The sequence below is a fragment of the Hemitrygon akajei genome, unplaced genomic scaffold (assembly GCF_048418815.1).
Source record: "Hemitrygon akajei unplaced genomic scaffold, sHemAka1.3 Scf000078, whole genome shotgun sequence".
Taxonomy (NCBI): Eukaryota; Metazoa; Chordata; class Chondrichthyes; order Myliobatiformes; family Dasyatidae; genus Hemitrygon; species Hemitrygon akajei.
In genome coordinates this window covers 2,769,225-2,792,990 of record NW_027331964.1, presented here as the reverse complement: position 1 = coordinate 2,792,990, position 23,766 = coordinate 2,769,225, and the positions used below count along the sequence as shown (strand labels likewise).

General features: G+C 47.0%; 1 long non-coding RNA gene across 1 annotated transcript in view; it reads left to right on the top strand.

Annotated features, from left to right (window-relative positions):
* The window catches only part of LOC140722511 (uncharacterized), a 432,302-nt gene that overhangs the window by 256,900 nt on the left and 151,636 nt on the right, over window positions 1-23,766 (top strand). The window lies entirely within an intron of this gene.

The following is a 23,766-nucleotide window of genomic DNA, read 5'->3' as shown; positions in this document are numbered from 1 at the left end:
GCAGGGTTGTTGCTGTGACACCTCCCAACCAGCTGATCCATCTCGCTCCTGTGCGCCCTCTCAACTACATCCGAGATTCTGCCAACAATAGCTGTACCATCAGCAAATATAAATGGCAGCTGAGCTGTGCTTAGCCGCAAGTGATGGGTGTAGAGAGAGGAGAGCAGTGGGCTGAGCACACACCCCTGTGATGCGCCAGGGTTTACTGCCGGTGAGGGGCAGATGGACCCCCGAATCCGGAGCACCGGTGGACTACTCTTCGTCCGGCCGCTACCCTGTGACACGTGTGGAATGGCTGACCCTACCAGGAGCAGGAGACAAGGCCCTGACTCCAGCGACGTAGACCCCGACCCGTCTCAATGGGGGGGTTGTGGTCCTCTTGGAGGGCCTTTGATGATGTTGTCTGCTTCACCGAGGCAGCAGGAATTGTAATACCACATCACCATAAGATCCAGGAGCAGAATTCGGCCATTGGGCCCATCGAGTCCGTTCCGCCATTTCATCCATCACGGCTGATCCATTTTCCCTCTCAGCCCCAGCCTCCTGCCCTCTCTCCGTATCGCTTCATGCCCTGACCATGTCAGCTGCCTGCTCCCATTGAACGAGCCGGTGTCGCCGCGGGAATCTTTCCCGTGTATTTTGCTGCGTTGATTTTACCCGCTACCTTCACAAGCCTTCCAGGCCCTGCTGCAGTGAAGCATCCCCACGGCGTGATGCAGCCACCACCGTGCTTCACCGTAGGGATGTTGTGTTTTTGATGATATGTCTTGTTTGGCTGACGCCAAACGTAGGATTTTGTCTGATGGCTAAAAAGGCTTATTCTGGTTTCATCAGATCAGGGAAACATCTTCCAGCTGACATCAGAGTTTCCCACATGCCTTCTGGCAATCTCTAGCCGAGATTCCATGTGGGTTTTTGTCAGCAGCGGCTTTCTCTTTGCCAGTCTCCCATAAAGCTGCGACCGGTGAGGCACCCGGGCAACCGTTGTTGTACGCCCAGTCTCTCCCATCGCGGATACCGGAGCTTGTAACTCCTCCAGAGTTGTCATGGGTCTCTTGGTGGCCTCTTTCACTCGTCCCCCTCTGGCATGGTCACTCAGTGTTTGCGAGCAGCCTGCTCGAAGCAGATTTACAGCCGTGCCATATTCTTTCCGTTTCTTAATGATTGACTTCATTGTTCTTCAAGGGGTATTCAGTGACCTGGACGTTTTCATGCTTCAATCTCCTGACTGGTGATCTTCAATCACCTTTTCGAGGTGCTGCTTGGAGTGTTCTTTTGTGTTCATGGTGGAGTTTTTGCCGGGATCCTGATCAACAGCAGCCGGACTTTCCAGATACAGATACAATTGACTTTACTAGAATCAATTGAAACACTTTTCACTGAACAGGCTGATCTCAAATTAACTAATCATGTGACTTCAAAAACCAATTGGCTGCACCTGTGATGATTTGGCGGCGGGAAAATACTGAATATTTTTGCAATCAATTATTTTGTGTTTTATATTGGTAATTAATTCAGATCACTTTACAGGGGTTTGTTTGCACTTTGATACGAAAGAGTCTTTTTCTGTTGATTTGTATCATTACAGACGAGTTCAATCCGCTGTGATTGAACGTTGTACAGCAATAAAACATGAAACTCCTCCGAGGCGGGTGAATTCTTTTTACAGACACTGCTGTTAGTCAATTTTACATTTTTTCTCATCAGATAGAATTAAACCTGAAACAATTCGTTGTCAAAGGCACATCGTGCCTTCCCAGCCTGATTTTTTTTGAGGATGTGACTAAACACATTGATGAAGGAAGAACAGTAGATGTAGTATTTCACCAAGGCATTTGATAAGGTACCACTTGCAAGGCCTATTGAGAACGTAAGGGTGCATGGGAACCAAGGGGACATTGCTTTGTGGATCCAGAACTGGCTTACCCACAGAAGGCAAAGAGTGGTTGTAGACGGGTCATATTCTGCATGGAGGTCGGTGATTTTTATTCATGACCTGGATGAGGAAGTAGAGGGATGGGTGAGTAAATTTTCTGATGACACCTTTAATAGGTTGAGGGTGTTGTGCATAGTGTGGAGGGCTGTCAGAGGTTACAGCGGGACATTACTAGGATGCCAAACTGGGCTGAGAAGTGGCAGATGGCGTTCAACCCAGATAGGTGTGAGGTGGTTCATTTTCGTAGGTCAAATATGATGGCAGAATATAGCATTACTGATAAGACTCTTGGCAGTGTGGAGGATCAGAGCGATATTGGGTTCCGAGCCCACAGGACACTCAAAGTATTTTAACTCTGTGGGTAAGAAGGCAGACGGTGAATTGGCCTTCATCAATCGTGGGACTGAGTTTCGGAGCCGAGTGGTAATATTGCAGAAATATAGGACCCCTCAACCGTCTCCGGTTTCTTCCACCGTCTGAGGGGAATGAAGCACCACACAGCCGATATGTACAGACCAGGTAAAATCCTCGGTGATGTTTACATCAATAGTGGTGAGCATGTCTCCATTCCTCCTGTAGTTCACAGCCAGCTTCTTCCCTTCTGCGACATTGAGGAAGAGGTTGTTTTAGAAACATAGAAAACCTACAGCACAATATATAAGGATGTAATGTTTCCAGAAATATCCGAGTGAGAGAAATTCCCTCTCACAGGAGTTCACAGGAGTGAAACTGGTGTCTGCGGCTCTGAGAAACCCGGAGTGTAAAATACAGACACTGGAGTAAGTACCAGACTGTGGGAGATTGTGTTTACAGTCACTGGGTGTCTGACACTGAACATTAATGTGATCAGTAATTGTGTTACTGATAAACACTGGGGATATGTACCGTCTCCTGTCTCTCTGTGTCCATAAGCCTCACTTTCCCTCATCTCCAGTCTGACCGATGTCGGTGTCACAGATTCTGGTGCCGAGGATCTCGTCTCCGCTCTCAGTACAAACCCATCACTGACGGGGCTGAACCTGGCATCAAACTCGCTCCCAGACCGATCTGTCCCCGCTCTCCGCCGCCTCATACTGACCCACCCAAGTCTGGAGTGGATTCTATGAGTGTTTGTGTTAATGTTCAATGTGATAAAATATCAGCGGATCCATGGATTTTCTGGTGATATTTGTCCGTGAGTGTTGTTGAAACATTAAACCCAGTCCCCTGTTACTGACACTGCTGTGTAATCTGTTTATTTCATCTTTGTTCTTCCATCTGTTTCAGACTGACGAGTAATCAATTCAGTGAGACTGGGAAGGAGGAACTGAGGTCTTGGCAGGATACCAGTGCCGGAGGTCTTGTGAACGTCTGAATGTGTGAAAAATCCCCACCCACGGGACCGGGACATTTTGGCCGACTTCCAGGCATCGCCTTTAATGGCCGCCTTCCCCTTTAAGGGGAATTAATTCCCAACTTCTGGAACGACGCTGGCTCGAGCCGAGCCCTCTGTGACGTAAGAGGTGGCCCCGCACCCACGTGACTCCGCCGCCTGTCCGGTGACGCTGCATCCGCCGTGCTGTTTGCTCCAGGCAGATCAGGCGGAATTTCACACACCGGAAGAGCCCGGGGGGCCGGTGCACAGACTGGGAAACCAGTATCCGGTTGTGGGATTATCCTGGGAGAGAATCGTTTTGCGCACTTTGGGCAGAGGACGCTGCATTCGACAATCTGGCCAATAAAATGACGTTAAATTGGCAAATCTTTTTTCCATTGAGAGTAGGGGAGATTCAAACAAGAGGACATGATTTGAGACTTAAGGGGCAAAAGTATAAGGGTAACACGAAGGGGAATTTCTTTACTCAGAGAGTGGTAGCTGTGTGGAACGAACTTCCAGCAGAAGTGGTAGAGGCAGGTTCGGTATTGTCATTTAAAATAAAATTGGATAGGTATATGGACAGGAAAGGAATAGAGGGTTATAGGCTGACTGCAGGTCGGTGGGACTAGGTGAGAGTAAGCGTTCGGCACGGACTAGAAGGGCCGAGATGCCTGTTTCCATGCTGTAATTGTTATATGGTATTCAATATTGTTAATCAAGCTAACACCATTGGTGGCAGTTCCAACAACAATTGATCAGTTGATTGGCAATCTCCTGAGACATTCCGTGCTCAGCCGACTCTGTGGCTGTTAATGAAGAGGAACTGAAAGTGTTTCAAACATTAAAACCGTCATTGTCTACACCTGCATTAAGATTCACTGCTACCGATAAACCATTTATCCGAGATGTTAACGATAAACACATGATGGAAATCACACAGGAAAATATAGTCTAAGACCCTGTGTCCATGTATGTTGCAGAAATCTACAGTCTAACACAATATAGCTTGATATCTCCCTGAACGAACACTAGGGGGCAGCATCATCCCCTGCTTCGACGCTGCATCACAGGTTCTCCCGGGGCTGCGGGCCAAACCTATGGCAGTTTCTTCTTCGGCCCGAGATTTGATTCTGCAAAACTGATGGTCCCTCGATGATTGGAAGAGGAATTCCAATGGCTGGAGTGGGCTGTTGTTTCCGGACGCGAGATACTGACATCAGGAAGCGTGGTTCCCGTTCCCTCAGCGCAACGGGCAGAACTAAAGACTCGGTAGGAACCCCAATGAAGAGCGACCAACCAGTACAAGAATTCATAAATGGTACCAAAGTGCCGGCAGATTTTGTTGTTCTAAGATTTAAAAGCCACTCCGAAAGAATACAATGGAGAGACGTGAAAATGCCTCCGCCGGTGAGGTTGAGGTGTGTAGCACGGGAAGGGGTAAACGATAAAAGAAGTTAAAAAGGCGAATGATTAAAAGAAGTTCCGAGAGTGTATGAGGTGAACCCGAAGAATGAAACTATGGAAAGGAAGTTCAACTCTGTGCCGTGGACACACATACAAGTTATTTGAGAGAAGCGTGATCAATGTTGCAAGCAGGAAAACTGGCTCTGGATGGAGAATGGTGGGGTTAATTTCGCCCCATTTTCCCACTAGCCCAGCCCGCAGCTCCCAATAATCCCACCCCGTGCTCCTCCCCGACCCCACCCTCTCCACTCCCAATGACCAACCGCTCTCCACTCAGACCCCGCCCCTATTTCCACCGACCTTTCGCTCTTCACCTACTGACCGAGCCCTCTCCCCTGCGAGCTGGGCCACTTCCCCTAATGGTCTGCGCCCCATTCGCTGACTATACTCCGTACCCTTCCGATCCCGTTCACTGCTCCCACTGGCAGATCAGAGCGTAAGATATAGAAGCTAAATTGCTCCCTCACCCACTCTCCTTGTCCGCCTCATCCAAGTGCTTCTGGACGCCGATCCTTCTCTTTCATCCCGATCCCTCCATGTTCCATCCTAAACATCTCTGAAATTCCCTACTGCATCTGTCTCAACCGGCATTCCCTGCAGTGAATACGAGGCAACCACCACAGTCTGTGTTGGGACCGTCCATGACGGAGTTGTTTAAAATCAGCTCCTGAACAGCGACGGCGCCTGGGCCCACAGATGAGAAGTCCGCTCTCGGTAGTTCTTTTAATTCTTTGCCTTTTAACTTCTTTTATTGATTACTCCTTCGCGTGCTACACATCTCAACCTCACCCGCGGGGGCATTTTCACGTGTTCCGCCGTGTGAGGTCGCCCATCTCTGCAGAAACAACGGACTCCAGCGCCACCCTCTGGCTGGACAGCGATGGTGCGTCTGCAATAGAACTCTTGGAGCGCCCATCACTGTCAGGCTGGGAGAGAAATTTGCGTACTGGTCTTCACCGCAATAATCAGAATCAGGTTTATTATAACATGCATGAGTCGTGAAATTTGTAAACATTGTCGCAGCAGTTCAATGCAATAATATATAGAACGGAAAATCAATCAATTGCAGTATATGTATACTGAATAGATCAAAAATCGTGCAATATCAGAAATAATATATATCGAAAAAGTGAGATTATTTTCACGGGCTCAATGTCCATTTAGGAAACGGATGGCAGAAGGGAAGAAGCGTCCATGGCGGAGTTGTTTAAAATCAGCGCTGAACAGCGACGCCGCCTGGAGAGTCAGACTGGAAGTCCAGTGCTTCGCCTTGTGAGCGATCCCAGAACTGCAAACGCAACGGACTACAGCGCCACCCAATGGCAGAACAGCGGTAGTGCGCTGCAGTTGAAGTCCTGGGCGTTTTTCGCTGTTTGACGTGCACGGGTGAGGAAAGCAATTAGCGGACTGGTCTTAATTGTCAGAGGGTTGGAGTTTAAAAACAGGGACGTTAAACTACACTTCTATTTGGTGAGGCCACTCCTCCAGTACTGGGAACAGTTCTGGTCCCTCGTTTCGAAAAGAATATGAGGTAGTGACTGTTACAGTCACGGATTCAGCAGCGCAGCAGATTCGGCAAATGCGCTCGTGATTATTGTACGTGAACCCCTCAGGCTCGGCCAGCACGTGCTCGACTGGGGGAAGACAGCAACTGAGAAATCTCGTTTCTGTGTATCATCGAATTATTATTTCATTGCGATGGTATTTAACAACATTCTTTCCGTTGTGGTGCTTGCCGAGGCTTGAACAAAGCACAGCAACGTTTCGCTGCCGGTTGCGTTCGGCCTTGCCTGAGAAATTGGACGTTCGATTCAACTGACGCCTGAAGGCTAGCGGTATTCGTCTGATATTTAGTTACTCCTCTCTGCCGCAGTGATAGCATTGTTTTCCATTGGAGAGTTTTAGTTAACCGCCCAGTTTGGCCGAGCGTTTAATGCTTTCCTTTCCCTCTGAACTCTGTTTGCATGAAAGTTTTTGAACTTTCGTCCCAGTTCAGATTCTCTCTCTCCGCGCTTGGCCATATGCGAAGGAAGTGACAGCTGAAGCCATTTTTTAAGCTCTGGCCAGAGAATCGTCTTTCTGAGATAGCGGCCCCTTCCGGGTTTCAACCCACACCGGTTAGTCTCCCAATACAGTGACACCATCGGTACTCCCAGGAACTGCAGCCCAGTCATGATATGTGTACTACTGCGACCCCTAGCGAGTCAAGTGTGGATGACAGCGATAAAACAATAAGACAGACAAATGTGACGTAGAATGGGAAAAGATATACCAGGGATTAAAGGAGAAACTGTTGTTAATCAATGCATTCACAACCGTACACACCAGTGGTGGCAGATCCAACAGTTAGTCAGGTAATTGGGAATCTCCTAAGACATTCAGTGCTCAGCCGAATCTGTGGCTGTTTATGAAGAACAACTGAAAGTGTTTCAAACATTTAAACCGTCGTTGTCTGCACCTGCATTAAGATTCACTGCTACAAATAAACCATTTATCCGAGATGTTAACGATAAACACAAGATGGAAGTCACACAGGAAAATATAGTCGAAGACCCTGTGTCCATGTACGTTGCAGAAATCTACAGTCTAACACAATATAGCTTGATATCTCCCTGAACGAACACTAGGGGGCAGCATCAACCCCTCCTTCGACGCCGCAGCACAGACTCTCCCGGGGTTGCGGACCAAATCTATGGCAGTTTCTTCTTCCGCCAGAGATTTGATTCTGCACAATGATGTTTCCTCAATGATTGGAAGAGGAATTCCAATGGCTGGAGTGGGCGGTTGTTTCCGGATGTGAAATACTGACGTCAGGAAACATGGTTCCCGCTACCTCAGCGCAACGGGCAGAGCTAAAGACTCGGTAGGAACCCCAATGAAGAACGACCAACCAGTACAAGAATTCACAAGTGACTCAAAACTGCCTTCAGAAATTGCTGTTATAAGATTTAAAAGCCACTCCGAAAGAATACAATGGAGAGACGTGAAAATGCCTCCGCGGGTGAGGTTGAAATGTGTAGCACGGGAAGGGGTAAACGATAAAAGAAGTTAAAAAGGCGAATGATTAAAACAAGTTCCGAGAGTGTATCTGGTGAACCCGACGACTGAAACTATGGAAAGGAAGTTCAACTCTGTGTCGCGGACACACATACAAGTTATTTGAGAGAAGCGTGATCAATGTTGTAGCAGGAAAACTGGTTCTCGATGGAGAATGGTGGGATTGATTTCGCCCCCTCTTCCCACTGGCCCCGCCCGCAGCTCCCCATGACCACGCCCCATTCTCCCGCTGACTCCGCCCTCTCCATTTCTCCTACGGACCCCACCCTCTACACCACCAATGACCCCAACGCTCTCCGCGCTCTGACCCCGCCCCTATTTCTACCGAACGCCCCTCTTCTCCTACTGACCCAGCCCACTCCCCCACGAGCCCGGCCACTTCCCCTAATGATCTATACTGTGTTCACTGACTACGCTCTGTACCCTTCCGATCCCATTCACTGCTCCCACTGACACGAAGAATCATAAGATATGGAAGCCATTTCGCCTATTGGGTCTTACCCTCCATTTCATCATGGCTGATCCAATATTATGCTCAGCCCCAACCTCCTGCCTTCTCCCTGTATCCCTTCATGCCCTGAACAATCAAGATTCTACTCACCTCTGCCTAAAGACTTGCTCTCTACAGCCGCCACTGGCAATTAATTACATAGATTCACCACTCTCTTGCAATAGAAACTCCTCAGCAGAGTTCTAAAAGGACGTCCCTCCATTCTGAGGTTGTCCTCTGATCATAGTCTCCGCCACAACAGGAATCATCCTCTCCACATCCACTCTATCTGTGTCCTCTGGTCCTAGACTCCCCCAATATAGGAAACATCCTCTCAACATCCACTCTAGGTGTTAATCTTGAAGTAGTAAAATGGATTCAACAGTGGCTGGATAGGAGATGCCAGAGAGTAGTGGTGGATAACTGTTTGTCACGTTGGAGCCCGGTGACTAGTGGTGTGCTTCAGGGAACTGTACTGGGTCCAATGTTGTTTGTCATATATATATTAATGATCTGGATGATGGGGTGGTAAATTGGATTAAGAAGTATGCAGATGATACTAAGGTAGGTGGCGTAGTGGAAAATGAAGTAGGCTTTCAAAGTTTGCAGAGAGAATTAGGCCAGTTAGCAGAGTGGGCTGAAAGATGGCGGATGGAGTTTAATGCTGATAAGTGTGAGGTGCTACAGTTTGGTAGGAATAATCCAAATAGGACATACATGGTAAATGGTAGGACATTGAAAAATGCAGTAGAACAGAGTGATCTAGGAATAATGGGGCATAGTTCCCTGAAGGTGGAATCTCATGTGGATAGGTTGGTGAAGAAAGCTTTTGGTATGCTGGCCTTTATAAATTATAGCATTGGGTACAGTAGTTGGGATGTCATGTTAAAATTGCACATGGCATTGGTAACGCCGAATTTGGAGTATTGTGTACAGTTCTGGTCACCGAATTATAGGAAAGATGTCAACAAAATAGAGAGAGTACAGGGATTTATTAGTATGCAGCCTGGGTTTCAGCACCTAAGTTACAGGGAAAGGTTGAACAAATTAGGTCTTTATTCTTTGTTGGGGGGAACTTGATAGAGGTATTTAAAATTATGAGGGGGATAGATAGAGTTGATGTGGATAGTGTTGTTCCATTGAGAGTAGGGGAGATTCAATCAAGAGGACATGAGTTGAGAGTTAGGGGGCAAACGTTTAAGGGTAACTCGAGGGGGAATTTCTTTACTCAGCGAGTGGTAGCTGTGTAGAACGAGCTTCCAGTAGAAGTGGTAGAGGCAGGTTCGGTATTGTCATTTAAAGTAAAATTGGATAGGTATATGGACAGGAAAGGAATGGAGGGTTCTGGGCTGAGTGCAGGTCGGTGGGACGAGGTGTGAATAAGCGTTCGGTACGGACTAGAAAGGCCGAGATGGCCTGTTTCCGTGCTATAATCGTTATATAGTGATATAGTTATATAAGTATTCATTGAGGACCTCCCTCACTTCCACAGCCTCCAGGCACATCTTCCCACTTTTATCTCTAATCGGTCCTACCTTCACTGCTGACATCCTTTTGTTCTTCACATAATTGAAGAATGCTATGGGGTGTTCCTTTACCCTACTCGCCAAGGCCTTCTCATGCCCCCTTCTTGCTGTTCTCAGCTCCTTCTTAAGCTCCTTTCTTGCTACCCTATATTCCTCAATAGACCCATCTGATCCTTGCTTCCTAAACCTCATGTATGCTGCCTTCTTCCGCCTGACTAGATTTTCCTCCTCACTTGTCACCCATGGTTCCTTCACCCTACCACTCTTTATCTTCCTCAGCGGGACAAATTAATCCCTAACATCCTACAAGAGATCCTTAAACATCGACCACATGTACATAGTACATTTCCTTGCAAAAACATCACCCCAATTCACACCCGCAAGTTCTAGTCTTATAGCCTCATAATTTGCCCTTCTCCAATTAAAAATTTTCCTGTCCTCTCTAATTCTATCCTTTTCCATGATCATGTTAAAGGCCAGGGAGCGGTGGTCACTGTCCCCCAGATGCTCACCCACTGACAGATCTGTGACCTGACCCGGTTCGTTACCTTATACTAGATCTAGTATGGCATTCCCCCTAGTCGGCCTGTCAACATACTGTGACAGGAATCCTTCCTGTACACACTGAACACTGCTCCGTCTAAATCATTGGAACTAATCAGATGCCAATCAGTATTAGGGAAGTTAAAGACACCCATGATAACAGCCCTGTTATTTTTGCACCTTTCCAAAATCTGTCTCCTAATCTGCTCCTCGTTATCTCTGCTGCCACCAGGGGGCCTATAGAATACCCCCAATAGAGTAACTACTCTCTTCCTGTTCCTGATTTCCACCCATACTGACTCAGAAGAGGATCCTGCTACATTACCCACCCTTTCTGTAGCTGTAATAGTATCCCTGACCAGTAATGCCACCCCTCCTCCACTTTCCCCCCTCTCTATCCCTTTTAAAACACTGAAATCCAGGAATATTGAGAATCCATTCCTGCCCTGGTGCCAGCCAAGTCTCTGTATTGGCCACTACATCATAATTCCATGTATGTATCCAAGCTCACAGTTCATCACCTTTGTTCCTGTAGCTTCTTGCATTGAACTACACACACTTTAGCCCTTCTACATTACTACCTTTACACCCTTTATTCTGCTTCTCTTTCCTCGAAGCCTCTTTATATGTAGATCTGACTATACTCTCCATATATATATCTCCATGCACTATACTTGCAGGACTCGCATGACCTTTATCCTCCTCCACCTCACTATCTGCTCTTACACTCTGGTACTCCTCCCTCCGCAAATCTAGTTCAAACCCCCTACTGTGCCTCCTAAACTTTTCTACTGTGCTTCTAGCATCGATCTATCCGCAGCCCAATCGAACATTAGTCGAACTGTGCTCAACCATTTGACGCTTGAACTTGCCAAAGATCTAAACAACATCTAGCTGCGACAACTCCCCAGTATCAGTTCTGGCACTCCGAATTTCATCCCCCTCCCACTCCGGTTCATACCCCCAACCCCATCCCGTAAACCACAAGCAAACGTTCCCACTAGGGTATGAGTCCCCTTCCAGTTCATCGCAAACCATCTTGTCTGCACAGGTCTCAAATTCCCAGGGGCAGGGTCCCGTCACCGGTCGCTCTCTCTCTCTCTCTATAAGAAGAAAGGACACTGAATGACCGTGGTGTTTAGAAAGGAGAATGTCTCCGACTGATTTATTTAAAGAAATGGCGTGAACACGCAGAAAGTTGGGAAGCAACTGTCAGAATTGGCTTGCATCTTATTTTATATTCCATTGTGTCATGGAGTCTGTCGCTCTCTGCTGAAAACAGAAATGGTTAGACATAACATCACACAACAGACACAAAATGCTGGTGGAACACAACAGGCCAGGCAGCATCTATAGGGAGAAGCGCTGTCGACGTTTTGGGCCGAGACCTTTCATCAGGAACTAACCTTATCCATAACCCACAACTCCGAAACCAGCCAAATATTCCTCGGCTCATTGTTTGAAATGAAGGGCGAAGGCCACTACTTGGAAATGTACCCACAAGGAAATAGAACATTGTTAATATTTTTTCCGACTTTTCATTTCCAACCAGACTATTGTCTGCGGTTTGTATCAGTGATCAAGAATTCATTAGCTCAGTGATAAACTTCTTCTCGCCATGCTGGTGCTTGTATCCCTGAGGTTGTGTTTACATGCTGGGATTTTTCCACAGCTTATATCAAGATTAAGAACTGCTCTAGAATCAGCAATAAACGTTTCATGCGAGGGCTGTACAGCCCTATCCTGTTCGGTTTTCAAAATACGTTACTTCAGGTGAATACATCGATATATATCTGTTCCTTTTATTCTGTTCGGGTAGATTGTAATGGTTTGGAGCCCTTCTCGGTGGCCGGCGGAAGTAAAGATTTTTTTGATTATATTGAAGGTCTGGATGCTTGATAAACACCGGGGTGGAGAGCTATAAGACCCAACGATATAGGAGCAGAATGAGGCTGTTTGGTCCATTGAGTCTGCTCCGCCTGTTCATCATGGCTGATTCAACATTTTATCTGATGCCCAAACTGCTCGTATCCCGTCAGTAAGTATTAGTAAGTACTGGTACCAAGATAGGTGGCGTTGTGGATAATGAAGTAGGCTTTCAAAGCTTGCAGAGAGATTTAGGCCAGTTAGAAGAGTCGGCTGAAAGATGGCAGATGGAGTTTAATGCTGATAAGTGTGAGGTGCTACGTTTTGGTAGGAATAATCCAAATAGGACATACATGGTAAATGGTAGGGCATTGAAGAATACAGTAGAACAGAGTGATCTAGGAATAATGGTGCATAGTTCCCTGAAGGTGGAATCTCATGTGGATAGGGTGGTGAAGAAAGCTTTTGCGATGCTGTCCTTTATAAATCGGAGCACTGAGTATAGGAGTTGGGATGTAATGTTAAAATTGTACCAGGCATTGGTGAGGCCAAATGTGGAGTATTGTGTACAGTTCTGGTCACCGAATGATAGTAAAGATGACAGATATTGATCAGGAGCTGGCAGAGTTATGAGTGCTGAACAGACCTTATGGAAATGGGGTGAAGAGTTAACAATTCCCCCCCCCCCCGAGAACTATGAACTATTGCTATTACTATGCTGCTACTGAGAGAGAGAGAGATGAAGCACAGAGGCAGGGACATCTGCTACAGATAAGAGGGAGGGAGACATTTGATTTACGTATTATGGCTGCTTCCTGGCATTGGTAAGGCCGAATTTGGATTATTGTGTACAGCTCTGGTCACTAAATCATAGGAAAGATGTCAACAAAATAGAGAGAGTACACAGATTTACTAGAATGCTGCCTGGGTTTCAGCACCTAAGTTATAGGGAAAGGTTGAACAAATTAGGTCTTTATTCTTTGTAGCGTAGAAGGTTGAGGGGGGATTTGATAGAGGTATTTAAAATGATGAGGGGGATAGATAGAGTTGACGTGTATAGGCCTTTTCCATTCAGAGTTGGTGAGATTCAAACTAGAGGACATGAGTTGAGAGTTCAGGGGCATAAGTTTAAGGGTAACTCGAGGGGGAATTTCTTTACTCAGAGAGTAGTAGCTGTGTGGAATGAGCTTCCATTAGAAGTGGTAGAGACAGGTTCGGTATTGTCATTTAAAGTAAAATTGGATAGGTATATGGACAGGAAAGGAATGGAGGGTTACGGGCTGAGTGCAGGTCGGTGGGACTAGGTGAGAGTAAGCGTTCGGCACGGACTAGAAGGGCCGAGATGGCCTGTTCCCGTGCTGTAATTGTTATGTGGTTACATGGGTAACATCACCGTCAACCTGCGCAGCAGCTTTCAGTGTCCTGTCGACACAGACACCAAGATCTGTCAGATCCTCCACACTGCCAAGAGACATACCATCAGTTTGACCCACCCAAATGAAAACAGTTCACACTTATCTGGGATGAACCCCGTCTGACGCTGTTCAGCCCGGTTCCGCATCCTGTCGATGTCCCGCTGTAAACTCTGACGGCCCTCCAGGCTATCTACAACACCCTCAACTTCAGTGCCATCAGCAAACGTACTAACCCACCCCTTCTACTTCTTCATCCAGGTGATGTATAAAAATCACAAAGTGGAGGGGTCCCACAGCAGATCCCTTCATTCCCATTCTCTATTTCCTGCCAACCAACCAACGCTCTACCCACGTATGTAACTTCCCCGTAATTCCACAGGCTCTTCTCTTGTTTAGCAGCATCATGTGCGGCACCTTGTCAAAGGCCTTCTGAAAATCCAAATATACAACATCCACTGCATCTCCCTTGTCCAGCCTACTTGTAATTTCCTCAAAAATCTGCACTAGGTTTGTCAGGCAGGATTTTCCTTTCAGGAAACCATGCTGAGTTCTGCCTATCTTGTCATATGCCTCCAGGTACTCCGTAACCTCATCCTTGACAATCGACTCCAACAACTTCCCAACCACCGATGTCAAGCTAACAGGTCTATAATTTCCGTTTTGCTTCCTTGCCCGCTTCTTAAATAGCGGAGTGACATTTACAATCTTCCAGTCCTCCGGAAACCAGTCCAGAATCTATCGACCAGCGGAAGAATAAAACATAACAAACAGGAGCAGGCTCCGAAATTCAATGAACTCATTGCTGATGTGGCCATGGGCACAACTCCGCCTCCCTGCCTTTCCCCAACAACCCTTAGTTCCCCTTCGATGCAAATCTCCCTTCAAATTTGTCTTCAATATGTTCACTGAGGGAGCCCCCACTGCCTCATTCGGCAGAGAATTCCACAGATTCACCACTCTCTGGGAAAAGTCCTTCATCCTCATATCCGTCCTAAATCTCCACCGCTCGAATCATGCGGGTGAGAGACCCGTGGTTCTAGTTTCACCCAACAGTGGAAACAGATTTCCTGCCTCTATCCTCTCTATCCGTTTCACAATTTTATAAGCGTCGATAAGATCTCCGCTGACAGGTCTGAATTCCAGCTCGTTCAATTTCTGCCGACTCTGTCTCCCCTCGTAGTGGAATGCTGAGCTGAAAAAGAAACAGTGGACGTGGGTTCGATTTCAGAAGTTGTGAAAGAGATGCATGGCGTCATGGACACGTCACGGAGGGCTGTGGTTCAGGCGCAGATCGATTGGCCGAGGCTGCGAAACAGATGGACACGGACTACAAGATCCGAAGGTCATATTTCTGTGCTGCGGGGTTCTCAGACTCGACAATATAAAGCCAGTGTCATAAGATGACAAAGAGCCGTATGTCTCCTGGGTGATAGGACAATGATACCTAATGCGGACAATGAAAAATTTACGATTTAATAGGTGAGTCTCGTCACAGCTCAATAATTTTATTGTAAAACTGGTTAAAAAAAACAGATGTCCCACTGTGAGGGAATGGACTGAGGAAATGGTTAAGGTTTCTTCATACGAACACATGTTGGGAAGAATTAACAGTGAGGGAAAAGTGCAAGACGCCTGGGGTCAATTTCGGTTTTATGTTAATTTAAACTTAAATTAGAAGTTTTGTTTTCTATTTCTTAGTTTTATGTGTTTTCCTGTCATGGGATGGCTGTGTAAATATGTTGTACTGTATCTGCTCTATGATATGCTGTGCTGCTTTGTAAAATAAGAATAAATAATAAATTATTGAATTACAAAAAGAAAAACAAAGAGGCAGCAATCAGTGAGATGGTTAAAAAGAAGCTGGAACTGCGGAATATGACATCTGCCAGAAAAAATACCCCTGAGCGAGTAAGTTATTGAGAAGCTTAGATCCCAAGGAAGGCAGGCGCACCTGACACAGCATGATGAATGCTTGGGGCATTCCGAAGCGGCGGGTTGATGCAGAACTGAAATTTCATCACCAGATACACGAACACAAGGAGGATATTTTTACCAATGCCCACATAATAACACATTAACCCTGTCATGGTCCCAAACGTCGACTGAACCATTTTTTTTCCCATACATGCTGTCTGACGTGCTGAGTTACTTTGAACATAGAATAGTAGAGCACATTACAGGCCCTTCGGCCCACAATGTTGTGCTGATCCTCAGACCGTGCCTCCCATTTACACCCCCTCCCACCTTAAATTCCTCTATATACCTGTCTAGTAGTCTCTCAAACTTCACTAGTGTATCTGCCTCCACCACTGACTCCGGCAGTGCATTCCACGCACCAACCACTCTCTGAGTGAAAAACTTCCTCTAATATCTCCCATGAACTTCCCTCCCCTTACTTTAAAGCCATGTCCTCTTGTACTGAGCTGTGGTGCCCTGGGGAAGGGGCACTGGCTGTCCACTCTGTCTATTCCTCTTAATATCTTGTACACCTCTATCATGTCTCCTCTCATCCGCCTTCTCTCCAAAGAGTAAAGCCCTAGCTCCCTTAATCTCTGATCATAATCCATACTCTCTAAACCAGGCAGCATTCTGGTAAATCTCCTCTGTACGCTTTCCAATGCTTCCACATCCTTTCTATACTGAGGTGACCAGAACTGGACACAGTACTCCGAGTGTGGCCTAACTGGAGTTTTATAGAGCTGCATCATTACATCGCGACTCTTAAAATCTATCCCTCGACTTCTGAAAGCTAACACCCCATAAGCTTTCTTAACTACCCTATCTACCTGTGAGGCAACTTTCAGGAGTTCCTCCGTCATTCTGTGTGTGTTGGCTGGTTTCCGAGCGTCTGTAGGTTTCTCCCGTTTTGTGATTGGATCACCGCCAAACACACGCTGACCCTCAGGGTCACCCCCGTACTCCTCAGCACCTCGCCCTCCCACTCGAACTCCGCAAATATGCCGAGCATCTGTCATCACAGATTGACGCGAGGCGCTGGTTTGCGAGGCAGCGAGTGGAAAGCGCTGAAGCAAGCGGGGCCTGGCTGGACTCCCCGTGCGAGGCAGACCGCGGGGGGTCATCGGCAAGGGCCAATCGGAAGCTTGGAAGCCGGCGGCGATTGTGGGAGCGGTCATCGTGTGAGTGGGCCAGTGTGTGAGTGGGGAGTTGAGGCTTTGGCTCGGAGACACTTCCTCAACAAGAGGATGTGCGTAGAGTGTGATTCACCGGTTTGTTTCAATAGACAATAGACAGTAGGTGCAGGAGTAGGCCATTCGGCCGTTACAGCCAGCACCGCCATTCACTGTGATCATGGCTGATCATACACAATCAATACCCTGTTCCTGCCCTCTCCCCATATCCCTTGACCCCGCTATCTATAAGAGCTCTATCTAACTCTCTCTTGAATGCATCCAGAGACTTGGCCTCCACTGTCTTCTGGGGCAGAGCATTCCCCGTATCCACCACTCTCTGGGTGAAAAAGATTTTCCGCATCTCTGTTCTAAATGGCCTTACCCCTTATTCTTAAACTGTGGCCTCTAGTTCTGGACTCACCCATCAGCGGGAGCATGCTTCCTGCCTCCAGCGTGTCCAATCCCTTAATAATCTTATATGTTTCAATCAGATCCCTTCTCATCCTTCTAATACCAGTGTATATAAGCCCAGTCGCTCCAATCTTTCAACATATGACAGTCCCGCCATTCCGGGAATTAACCTTGTGAACCTACGCTGCACTCCCTCAATAGCAAGAATGTCCTTCCTCAAATTAGGAGACCGAAACTGAACACAATACTCCAGGTGGGGTCTCACCAGGGCCCTGTACAGCTGCAGAAGGACTTCTTTGTCTCTATACTCAACCTCCCCTTGCTATGAAGGCCAACATGCCATTAGCTTTCTTCACTGCCTGCTGTACCTGCATGCTTACTTTCATTGACTGATGTTTCCTTTCTTTCTTTCGTGGGATTGAGTTCAAGAGCCGAGAGGTAATGTTGCAGCTATAGAGGACCCTGGTCAGACCCCACTTGCAGTACTGTGCTCAGTTCTGGTCGCCTCACTACAGGAAGGATGTGGAAACCATAGAAAGGATGCAGGGGAGATTTAGAAGGATGTTGCCTGGATTGGGGTGGATGCCTTATGAGAATAGGTTGAGTGAAATCGGCCTTTTCTCCTTGCAGCGACGGAGGATGAGAGGTGACCTGATAGAGGTGTATAAGATGATGAGAGGAATTGATCGTGTGCATAGTCAGAGGCTTTTCCAACCAGGAGCTGAAATGGTTGCCACAAGAGGACACAGCTTTAATGTGCTTGGAAGTAGGCACAGAGAAAATATCAGGGGTAATTTTTTTACACAGAGATTGGTGAGTGCGTGGAATGGGCTGCTGGTAACGGTGGTGGAGGCGGAAACTATAGGGTCTTTTAAGAGACTCCTGGATGGATACATTGAGCTGAATAAAATAGAGGGCTATGGGACACATATAGAGTGGACATATAGAGTGTTTCCTATAGTAGAGGAGTCTAGGACCAGAGAACACAGATAGAGTGGATATGGAGAGAATGTTCCCCATAGTGGGGGAGTCTAGGACCAGAGGACACAGATAGAGTGGATGTGGAGAGGATGTTTCCTATAGTGAGGGGTCAGGGACCAGAGGATACAGATGGAGTGGATGTGGAGAGGATGTTTCCTATACTGGGGGAGTCTAGGTCCAGAGGACACAGATAGAGTGGATGCGGAGATGATGTTTCCTATAGTGGGGGAGTCTAGGACCAGAGGACACAGATAGAGTGGATGTGGAGAGGATGTTTCCTATGGTGGGGGAGTCTAGGACCGGAGGACACAGACACTGTCTCTCTGTCTCTCTCTCCCACACCACCAGGTTTAGGGACAGTTATTACCCCTCAACCATCAGGAAGGAGGTACAGGAGTCTCAGGGGTTCTGCATAGATATGTTGCAATGAGACAGGGAAAGGATTGTAGGATACAGGAACGGTGGTGTAGAAACGCTGTTATGAATCTAGTCAAGAAAAAAGAAAAGCTTACAAAAGGTTCGAAAATAATCTAGGTAATGATAGAGATCCAGAATATAACAGGGCTCGCAGGAAGGAGCTTAAGAATGAAATTAGGAGAAAGGGTAAAGTGTAGATTGGTTGTGTGTGTGTGTGTGTGTGTGTGTGTGTGTGTGTGTGTGTGTGTGTGTGTGTGTGTGTGTGTGTGTGTGTGTGTGTGTGTGTGTGAGAGAGAGAGAGTGTGTGTGTGTGAGAGAGAGAGAGTGTGTGTGAGTGTAAAAAAATGTAAAAAAAGTCATTGTATTTCAGTCAGAGGGGTGAATCTATGGAAAAGTTGTGAGAACATTTTAAAAAATTAATTAAAAAATGGGATAGGTATATGGACAGAAATGGAATGGAGGGTTATGAGCTGAGTGCGGGTCGGTGGGACGAGGTGGGAGTAAGCGTTCGGCACGGACTAGAAGGGCCGAGATGGCCTGTTTCCGAGCTGTAATTGTTATATGGTTATAGGGTTGAGAGAGAGGAGCTGGACAAAGTAGATTGGAAGAAGCTGCTGGCAGGGATGTCAGCAGAGCAGCAATGGCGTGCGTTTCTGAGAAAAATGAGGAAGGTGCAGGAGACGGGTATTCCAAAAATGAAGAAATACTCAAATGGCAAAATAGTGCAAACGTGGCTGACGAGGGAAGTCAAAGCCATTGTAAAAGCAAAAGAAAGGACATTCAACAGAGCAAAAATTAGTGGGAAGTTTTTAAAACCCTGCACAGAGCAATTAAAAAAATCATTAGAAGGGAAAAAGATGAAATATGGAAGCAAGCTGACGAACAGCATCAAAGTGGACAGTAAAAGTTTTTTTCAAGTACGTTAAAAATAAAAGAGAAATGAGGGTGGTTAGAGGACCACGAAAATGAGGCAGGGGAATGGCTGTAAGAATTTAAAAACATGCACTGCACGTAACAAGTTTGAAAAGATATTCAAAAATCATTTAATGAAGAAAAATAAAAGGCATGTTTTAAAATGAATGGGAGTAATGTAAATAAATGATACCTGGAATTGGATTTTGTGTTAAAAGATTATGAATTTTTTCTGTTTTTGATGTGATGATTGACGCCAAATCTGTTCCTGTTCAAGTAATAAGCTGCAGCTTCACCCTACACCCTTTCTGTCTGTTTTAAAGAATATCTGTGCTTTTTGTTGTAATTTTGTCCTGTGAAATCATCGTTATAAATGATGCTTTTTGTAATGTTCTGTACTGACCGAAATAAATTAATTTCATTCATTCATTCATTCATTCATTCATTCATTCATTTATTCATTCATTCATTCATCCCTTTCTTGAATAATGGAACAACATCCGCCACCCTCCAATCCTCCGGAACCTCTCCCGTCCCCATTGATGATGCAAAGATCATCGCCAGAGGCTCAGCAATCTCCTCTTTCTTAATATCTACATGCTCAAGCTTTTCAGTCCCACTACAAGTCATCCCTACAATCGCCGAGATCCTTTCCCGTAGTGAATACTGAAGCAAAGCATTCATTGACTATCTCCGGGATCTCCTCCGGTCCCAAACGCACTTTCCCACTGTCACACTTGATTGGTCCTATTCTCTCACGTCTTATCCTCCTGCTCTTCACATACTTGTAGAATGCCTTGGGGTTTTCCTTAATCCTGCCCGCCAAGGCCTTCTCATGGCCCCTGCTGGCTCTCCTAATATCTTCCTCTTTCTGTTTGACGGTGGTTGGCACCCGGCTTAATGGTGCAATACCGCCACCTCCTGTTCCGGAGTGAGGATCAGACGATAGACTTACATTCTAAATCCATTCACCCATTCTCTCTCTCTCTCTCTCTCTCTCTCTCTCTCTCTCTCTCTCTCTCTCTCTCTCTCTCTCTCTCTCTCTCTCTCTCTCTCTGTCTGTCTGTCTGTCTCTCTCTCTCTCTCTCTCTCTCTCTCTCTCTCTCTCTCTCTCTCTCTCTCTCTCTCTCTCTCTCTCACACACACACACACACACACACACCAACCACCATCACCAATCTACACTTTACCCTTTCTCCTAATTTCATTCTTAAGCTCCTTCCTGCAGGGCTCCTGTTATATTCTGGATATTTATCATTACCCAGATTATTTTCGATCCTTTTGTAAGCTTTTCTTTTTTCTTGACTAGTTTCACAACAGCATTTCTACACCACCGTTCCTGTATCCTACAATCCTTTCCCTGTCTCATTGCAACATATCCATGCAGAACCCCTGAGGCTTCTGTACCACCTTCCTGATGGTTGAGCGGTAATAACTGTCCCTAAACCTGGTGGTGTGGGAGAGAGAGAGAGAGAGAGGGGAGAGAGAGACAGAGAGACAGAGTCTGTGTCCTGCGGTCCGAGACTCCCCCACCATAGGAAACATCCTCTCCTCATCCACTCTGTCTGTGTCCTCTGGTCCTAGACTCCACCAATATAGGAAACCTCTCCACATCCACTCTATCTGTGTCCTCTGGTCCTAGACTCCCCCACCATAGGAAACATCCTCTCCTCATCCACTCTGTCTGTGTCCTCTGGTCCTAGATTCCCCCACGATAGGAAACATCCTCTCTACATCCACTCTATCTGTGTCCTCTGGTCCTAGACTCCCCCACCATAGGAAACATCCTCTCCACATCCTCTCTATCTGTGTCCTCTGGTCCTAGACTCCCCCACTACAGGAAACATCCTCTCCACATCCACTCTATCTGTGTCCTCTGGTCCTAGACTCCCCCACTATAGGAAACATCATCTCCACATCCACTCAATCTGTGTCCTCTGGTCCTAGACTCCCCCACTATAGGAAACGTCATCTCCACATCCACTCTATCCGTGTCCTCTGGTCCTAGACTCCCCCACGATAGGAAACGTCCTCTCCACATCCACTCTATCTGTGTCCTCTGGTCCTAGACTCCTACACTATAGGAAACATCCTCTCCACATCCATTCTATCTGTGTTCTCTGGTCCTAGACTCCCCCACTATAGGAAACATCCTCTCCACATCCAGTCTATCTGTGTCCTCTGGTCCTGTACTCCCCCCACTATAGGAAACATCCTCTCCTCATCCACTCTATCTGTGTCCTCTGGTCCTACACTCCCCCACTACAGGAAACATCCTCTCCAAATCCACTCTATCTGTGTCCTCTGGTCCTACACTCCCCCACTACAGGAAACATCCTCTCCATATCCACTCCATCTGTGTCCTCTGGTCCCAGACTCCCCCACTATGGGGAACATTCTCTCCACATCCACTCTATCTGTGTCCTCTGGTCCTAGACTCCTACATTATAGGAAACTCTCTATATGTCCACTCTATATGTGTCCCATAGCCCTCTATTTTATTCAGCTCCATGCATCCATCCAGGAGTCTCTTAAAAGACACTATAGTTTCCGCCTCCACCACCGTTACCAGCAGCCTATTCCACGCACTCACCAATCACTGTGTAAAAAACTTACCCCTGACATTTTCTCTGTACCTACTTCCAAGCACATTAAAACTGTGTCCTCTTGTGGCAAACATTTCAGCTCCTGGTGGAAATGCCTCTGACTATCCACATGATGAATTCCTCTCATCATCCTGTACACCTCTATCAGGTCACCTCTCATCCTCCGTCGCTGCAAGCAGAAAAGGCCGATTTCACTCAACCTATTCTCATAAGGCATCCACCCCAATCCAGGCAACATCCTTCTAAATCTCCCCTGCATCCTTTCTATGGCTGCCACATCCTTCTTGTAGTGAGGCGACCAGAACTGAGCACAGTACTCCAAGTGGTGTCTGACCAGGGTCCTCTATAGCTGCAACATTACCTCTCGGCTCTTGAACTCAATCCCACGAAAGAAAGAAAGGAAACATCAGTCAATGAAAGTAAGCATGCAGGTACAGCAGGCAGTGAAGAAAGCTAATGGCATGTTGGCCTTTATAACAAGAGGAATTGAGTATAGGAGTAAAGAGGTCCTTCTGCAGCTGTACAGGGCCCTGGTGAGACCCCACCTGGAGTATTGTGTTCAGTTTCGGTCTCCCAATTTGAGGAAGGACATTCTTGCTATTGAGGGAGTGCAGCGTAGGTTCACAAGGTTATTTCCCGGAATGGCGGGACTGTCATATGTTGAAAGATTGGAGCGACTGGGCTTATATACACTGGAATTTAGAAGGATAAGAAGGGATCTGATTGAAACATATAAGATTATTAAGGGATTGGACACACTGGAGGCAGGAAGCATGCTCCCGCTGATGGGTGAGTCCAGAACCAGAGGCCACAGTTTAAGAATAAGGGTTAAGGCCATTTAGAACAGAGGTGCGGAAAATCTTTTTCACCCAGAGAGTGGTGGATATGTGGAAAGCTCTGCCCCAGAAGGCAGTGGAGGCCAAGTCTCTGGATGCATTCAAGAGAGAGTTAGATAGAGCTCTTACAGATAGCGGGGTCAAGGGATATGGGGAGAGAGCAGGAACGGGGGTACTGATTGTGTGTGATCAGCCATGATGACTGTGAATGGCGGTGCTGGTTGGAAGGGCCGAATGGCCTACTCCTGCACCTACTATCTATTGTCTATTGAAACAAACCAGTGAATCACACTCTAGGCACATCCTCTTGTTGAGGAAGTGTCTCCGAGCCAAAGCCTCAACTCCCCACTCACACACTGGCCCACTCACACGGTGACCGCTCCCACAATCGCCGCCGGCTTCCAAGCTTCCGATTGCCCTTGCCGATGACCCCCCGCGGTCTGCCTCGCACGGGGAGTCCAGCCAGGCCCCGCTTGCTTCAGCGCTTTCCACTCGCTGCCCCCGCAAACCAGCGCCTCGCGTCAATCTGTGATGACTGATGCTCGGCATATTTGCGGAGTTCGAGTGGGAGGGCGAGGTGCTGAAGAGTACGGGGGTGACCCTGAGGGTCAGCGTGTGTTTGGCGGTGATCCAATCACAAAACGGGAGAAAGCCTACAGATGCTCGGAAACCAGCCAACACACACAGAATGATGGAGGAACTCCTGAAAGTTGCCTCACAGGTAGATAAGGTAGTTAAGAAAGCTTATGGGGTATTAGCTTTCAGAAGTCGAGGATAGATTTTAAGAGTCGCGATGTAATGATGCAGCTCTATAAAAC